The sequence below is a fragment of the Panthera tigris genome, chromosome X (assembly GCF_018350195.1).
Source record: "Panthera tigris isolate Pti1 chromosome X, P.tigris_Pti1_mat1.1, whole genome shotgun sequence".
NCBI classification, from domain to species: Eukaryota; Metazoa; Chordata; class Mammalia; order Carnivora; family Felidae; genus Panthera; species Panthera tigris.
The window spans coordinates 119,480,977-119,487,678 of record NC_056677.1 but is presented as its reverse complement, the minus strand read 5'-3'; the positions used below and the strand labels follow the sequence as shown (position 1 = coordinate 119,487,678).

General features: G+C 47.5%; 1 pseudogene; it reads left to right on the top strand.

Annotated features, from left to right (window-relative positions):
- The first annotated feature begins 5,217 nt into the window (after window positions 1-5,217).
- On the top strand, window positions 5,218-6,446 carry LOC102969470 (annotated as a pseudogene).
- Window positions 6,447-6,702: the final 256 nt, after the last annotated feature.

Genomic DNA, 6,702 nt, shown 5'->3' with positions numbered 1-6,702 from the left:
AAGTCCTCTGCGATGACGCTCTGCTCCTCTTGTGCAAGGCTCTGTGAGACAGCCCTTGATCCTACCCATGGAGCACATTGTAAGGCTCTGAGTCTGTCCTTTACTTAGGAATTTGAAGTGTGGTGGGGCTGGGAAAGGCAAGAACAAACCTTGGGGAAATAGAGGCAGCCCTCCAGATCGACACTCTCTAGATGGGACACCAAAGTGTCAGTTTTCCTCATGGTATTGGTCTTTCATGACCGGCTCTTGTCTATCCTAATGACAGCTTTAATAGACCTTTGCTCCTGACTGACTTTAAAAATATATACATACACGGGCACCTGGGTGGCTCAGTCGGTTGAACGACCGATTTCGGCTGAGGTCACGATCTCACGGTCCGTGAGTTCGAGCCCCGCGTCGGGCTCTGTGCTGACAGCTCAGAGCCTGGAGCCCGCTTCGGATTCTGTGTCTCCTCTCTCCCTGTGCCCCTCCCCACTCACGATCTGTCTCTCTCTCTCTCTCGAAACTAAATAAACATTAAAAAATTTTTTTGAAAAAAAAAGTTAAATAAAAATACATACATAGAGGTGATTCTCATCCATTGTTATGAACTGCATGTTTGTATCCCCCCAGATTTCATATGTTTAACTCCTACCGTCCAATATGATGATATCAGGAAGAGGGGCCTTTGCGAGATAATTAGGTCGTGAGGGTACAGCCTTCATGATAGGATGTGTGCCCTCACCAGAAGACCTTGCTTCCTCTCTGTTCTCCACCATGTGAGGATACAAGAAGAAAACGGCCATCTGCGAACCAAGAAGCAGGCCTTTACCAGTCCCTGGGGTTGCCATCACTTTGATCTTGAACTTCCTCGGAAACAGGAGAAATAAAAGCTCGTTGCTTAAGCCACTCACTCTGCTGTTATCAGTTATAGCAGCTAGAACTAAGACATCCATATTGTAATCTACTTTATGTGGGAGGGAGCCGGTAACCAGGGCGTTGAATATTGCGCGTAACTGCAGCACGACTATGGGAATGTGGTACTTACATGACGTGCAGGAAACGTTGAACACAGCAGGCTTGAGACCGCTATCTTTGGGCTGCTTGGCAGAGTTGGCCATTGGCTGGAATCTGGGAGCTCGTATTTGGGGAGGGTTCCCACCGGTCCCTAATTGAAAGTGTTGGCTCGCTGGGCCTGAACTGTTTGTACAAACGCCATGGTTAATGCCGAACATCTGCTTTCCTTCTGGGAGTCTAGAATGCCGGTACATGCCGGGCCAAGGGGACCTCCAATACCAGCCCATTACAAGCTTTGAACACTGAATCTCTAATGGGCTTCCCTGGCAGACGATAGTCTCCACGTGTTGTCACAATTTCAGGCGGGAGGAATTACCGGCATCCTCTGGGATGAGCGGATGGCTCCTCTGGGAGAGAGCTCTTTGACAGCTGGTTCCAGGTTTCCTCTAGACATGGCACCCATGCTACTCTCCCCTTTGCTGATTTTGCTTTGTATCTTTTCACTACAGGAAGTCATCGCTGTGAGGAAGCATGTATGCTGAGTCCTGTGAGCCATCCCACCAAATCATTGAACTGGGGGTGGTCTTGGGGACCCTCAACATATGTAAGCACCAAGTGTCACGGGGGTAACAGAAGGAAGGAAACAAAAGAGATCTGCTGACCTAAACAACCAAATACTCACACACACACACACACACACACACACACACACACACACACACTACCTTCGGGGGCGTCTGGCTATCTCAGTCTGTAGACCGTGCAACTCTGGATCACAGGGTTGTAAGTTCGAGCCCCATGTTGGGTGTGGAGATTACTTAAAAATAAAATCTTGAGGGGCCCCTGGGTGGCTCAGTGGGCTAAGCTTCCGACTCGTGGTTTCGGCTCTCCCCTGCTCGTGCGCTCTCTCAAAATAAATAAAGCTTTAAAAATTTAAAAATAAATAAATAAATAAATAAATACTTAAAAAAATTCTTTCAAACCACTGAATACATGTTCATTTCTGTCCTGTTTATTCTTTAAATGTTTAGAAGTAGCTTACGATAAGAATATGAATAATAATACAGCATGATCTCATTATGTAAAAATATACACATGGGCATAGGGAAAAAGACTGGAAGGAATACATCAAAACATTAACAGTTGTTTTCTCCAGATGAAGTGATAGAATTCTAATGCTTAGTTTTTTCTTTCTCTTGTGTTGAACTGTATTTTCCACATTTTCTACAATGAGCACATATTGCTTTTATAATGAGACTAAAAAAAGACTACATAAATTGAATGTTAAACATAATTAAGAATAGGAAAATCAGACAAAATACACAAAAATGCAGGAAGCCATGACTAAGAGAAAAACATTGAAAATAGATGTACAGACTGTTGGGGCGCCTGGGTGGCTCAGCCGGTTAAGCGTCTGGCTCTTGATTTCAGCTCAGGTCACGCTCTCACTGTTTGTGAGTTTGAGCCCCATGTCCGGCTGCACACTGACAGTGCAGGGCCTGCTTGGAATTCTCTCTCTCTCTCTCTCTCTCTGACTCTCCCCCACTCTCAATATAAATAAACATTAAAAACGAAATAAAATTAAAAAAAGAAAATAGAGGTATAGACTGTAAAGATCTCTAAAAGTGAACATTTCTGCCCTCACATTTGACTCTGAGTTCCATGACAATGAAGACAAAATAGAAACATAGTTCAGTCATCAAGAAAGCATAGTATTTCTATCACCGTATATCAAATAATCACAAACTCAGTGGCTTAAAACAATATCTGTGTATTAGCTCACAGTTCTATGGGTCAGAAGTCTGGCTGGGCTCCTGGTGGCAGAATTTCATTCCCTGTCCTTTGTTGGACTGAGATCTCAATTTCCTTGCTAAATGGACTCCTCTCTCTTTAAGCAAGCAATAGTGTATCAAATCTGTCTTGTGCTTCAAATCTCTAACTTCTCTGTCTCTAACTTTAGATTTAAAGAGCTCATGTGATTAGGTCAGGACCACTCAGAGAATCTACCTTTGTTAAGATCAACTGTTCATAGGGGCGCCTGGGTGGCTCAGTCGGTTAAGCGGCCGACTTCAGCTCAGGTCACGATCTCGGGGTCCGTGAGTTCGAGCCCCGCATCGGGCCCTGGGCTGATGGCTCAGAGCCTGGAGCCTGCTTCGGATTCTGTGTCTCCCTCTCTCTCTGCCCCTCCCCTGTTCATGCTCTGTCTCTCTCTGTCTCAAAAATAAATAAACGTTAAAAAAAAAATTAAAAAAAAAAAGATCAACTGTTCATAGGGACGTCTGGGTGGCTCAGTTGGTTAAGTGTCTGACTTTAGCTCAGGTTATGATCTCACGGTCTGTGGGTTCGAGCCCCGCGTCGGGCTCTGTGCTGACAGCTCAGAGCCTGGAGCCTGCTTGGGATTCTGTATGATCTCACGGTCTGTGGGTTCGAGCCCCGCGTCGGGCTCTGTGCTGACAGCTCAGAGCCTGGAGCCTGCTTGGGATTCTGTGTGTGTGTCTCTCTCTGCCTCTCTCTCTCTCTCTCTCTGTCTCAAAAAATGAATAAACATTAAAGAAAATCAACTGTTCATATAACATAACTGAATCATAGGAAAGAAATCTATCATATTCACAATCTCTGGGTTACACAGGAAGTGTACATTCACCACCAGGGTGTGGAGAATCCTGGGGACTCATTTAGAGTTCTGCCTTCACACAGCATGTATAATTTTGTACATTTTGGAAAAGATGGAATTTAACCACTTTGCACGCATGCATAGTCTCTCCCCTCATTCTATGCCCAGAGGAAGTCCTAGGGGGATGCGCACAGCGGCTTGTGTGAACACCCAATACATTCAAATGCTCAATCCTAATGTTTTATTTTTTAAGGAAATACACTGAAAACAAGCTGCAAAAGAGGGAGAAATCGGCCGGAGATGGCAGGAAGGACAGGTGCTCTGGGGCAGGATGGAAAACGATTGACATAGGACACAGCCACAGGTTGGGGGAAATGCAAACTTAATCAAGAGTCTGAAACCAGGGATGCCTGGGTGGCTCGGTCAGTTAAGAATCCGACTTCAGCCTATGATCTTGTGGTCCGTGGCTTGTGAGTGCTCTCTCTCTCTCTCTCTCTCAAAAATAAATAAACATTAAATAAAAGAGGTCTCAAACCAGATTTTCAAGACTTTGCCCCTACCCTCTACCTAGTTCTGTGGACTTTGCTAATTCCCTTTCTTCCCCCATATAGGCCTAGTTTTCTTGTCCTTTCTTTTCCTTTTTTTTTTTTTCTTGTATAAGGAACAGTCTAAATGATAGATCCAAGTGATGTCTCAGCTTCCTACTTTGGACTACTGCATAGAAGTCAATGGTAATTGTGCCTTGTTTTCCAAAGTCTGTTTCAGAGTCCAGAGGAATTGGTGTCACCTAGGAGCTTGTTGCAAATACAGTTTCAGGGGCGCCTGGATGGCTCAGTTGGTTAAGCGTCCAGCTCCTGATTTCAGCTCAAGTCATGATCTCGCGGTTTGTGAGTCCAAGCCCCACATTGGGCTCCGCACTGGCAGTGCAGAGCCTGCTTGGGATTCTCTCTTTCCCACTCTCCCTCTGCCCCATTCATGTTCTCTCTCTCCAAAATAAATAAATAAACTTAAAAAAAAGAAATAAAGTTTCAGGCCCCCAGACCTACTAGATCAGAACCTGCTTTACAAGCAGATCACTGCGTGATTCCTGAAAGCTTGAGAAGGGGTACTTCAGAGCCTTACTGCTCCCTTTGTGAATTCTGCTGCACAGACTCACCGAAGTCCCAAGGGCCTGGGACCTGTAGCCCTCTGGTGTGCCCCTTCCCTTACTTCCACCTCCTCAAAAATGAAAAGCGCTGCTAATCGACATGGAACTGGGGTCGTGGCTATAAGCTCAGCTCACTTTAAGAAACTACGATCGGGGCGCCTGGCTGGTTCAGTCGGTTGAGCGGCCGACTTCAGCTCAGGTCATGACCTCACGGTCTGTGGGTTCGAGGCTCGCGTCGGGCTCTGTGCTGACAGCTCAAAGTCTGGAGCCTGCTTCCGATTCTGTGTCTCCCTCTCTCTCTGCCCCTCGCCTGCTCGCTCTCTGTCTCTCCCTCAAAAATAATAAACATTTAAAAAAAATTTATAAAAAAAAAAAAGAAGCTACGATCAAGGCTCTCTTCTCCCCGTCCAACAGACAGCCGCATCTTCTCGTGCAGTGCCGGCCATGTCCCCGACACACGATGGTGGAGGTCAAATTAAATGGATTTGCCGTATTGGGTGCCTGGTCACCAGGGCTGCTTTTAACCCTGGCGAAGTGGATATCATCGCCGTCCATGACCCCTTCGTTGACCTCAGCTACATAGTCTACATGTTCCAGTATGATTCCACCCACGGCAAATTCCACAACACGGTCAGGGCTGAGAACAAGAAACTCGTCATCAGCGGAAGGCCCATCTCCATCTTCCAGGAGCAAGATCCCCCCAACATCAAATAGGGTGATGCTGGTGCCGAGTATTGTGGAGTCCGGCGGGGTCTTGACCACCATGGAGAAGGCTGGGGCTCACTTGAAGGGTGGGGCCAAGAGGGTCATCACCTCTGCCCCTTCTGCTGATACCCCCACATCCGTGATGGGTGTGAACCAAGAGAAGTACGACAACGCCCTCAAGAACGCCAGCAATGCCTCCTACACCACCAACCGCTTGGCCCTTCCGGCCACGGTCATCCGTGACAACTTTGGCATCATGGAGGGACTCGTGACCACAGTCCATGCCACCACTGCCACCCAGAAGACTGCGGAGGGCCCCTCTGGGAAGCTGTGGTGTGATGGTGAGGGGCTGCCCAGAACACTCTCCTTGCTTTTACTAGCACTGCCAAGGCTGTAGGCAAGGTCATCCCTGAGCCGGATGAGAAGCTCACTGGTATGGCCTCCCGGGTCCCTACCGCCAACGTGGCCATTGTGGACCTGACCTGCCGCCTGGAGAAAGCTGCCAAATACTATGATATTAAGAAGGTGGTGAAGCAGGGGGACCTGGTTGGCTCAGTCAGTTAAGCGTCTGACTCTTGAATTCAGCTCGGGTCATGATCCCGCAGTTTCCGAGATCAATCCCTGTGTCGGGCTCAGCGATGACAGTGTAGGGCCTGCTTGGGATTCTCTTTCTCTCTCTCTCTGCCCCTCCCCTGCTCATGCTTGCTCTCTGTCTCTGAAAATAAATAAATAAATAAGCTTAAAAACGAAGAGAAGGTGGTGAAGCAGGCATCAAAGGACCCCCTCAAGGACATCCTGGGGTACGCTGAGGACCAGGTTGTCTCTTGTGACTTTAACAGCGACGCTCACTCTTCCACCTTCCATGCTGAGGCTGGCATTGCCCTCAATGACTGCTTTCTCAAGCTCATTTTCTGGGATGACAATGAATTTGGCTACAGAAACCGGGTGGTGGACCTTATGGTCCAGATGGCCTCCAAGGAGTAGGAGCTCCCTGGACCACCAGTCCCAGCAAGAGCGAGAGGAAGAGAGAGGCCCTCCCTTCTGGGGAGTCCTTGCTCTAACTCATCATCCCCCAACACATTGAGAATCTCCCGACCTTACATAGTTTCCATCCCAGACCCCCTGAAGAAGGGGAGGGGCTTGGGGAACCCTACTTCACCATGTACCATCAATAAAGTATACTGTACCCAGCCAAAACAAAAACAAAAACGAGAACAAGAGAAGCTATAGTCAAGATGTT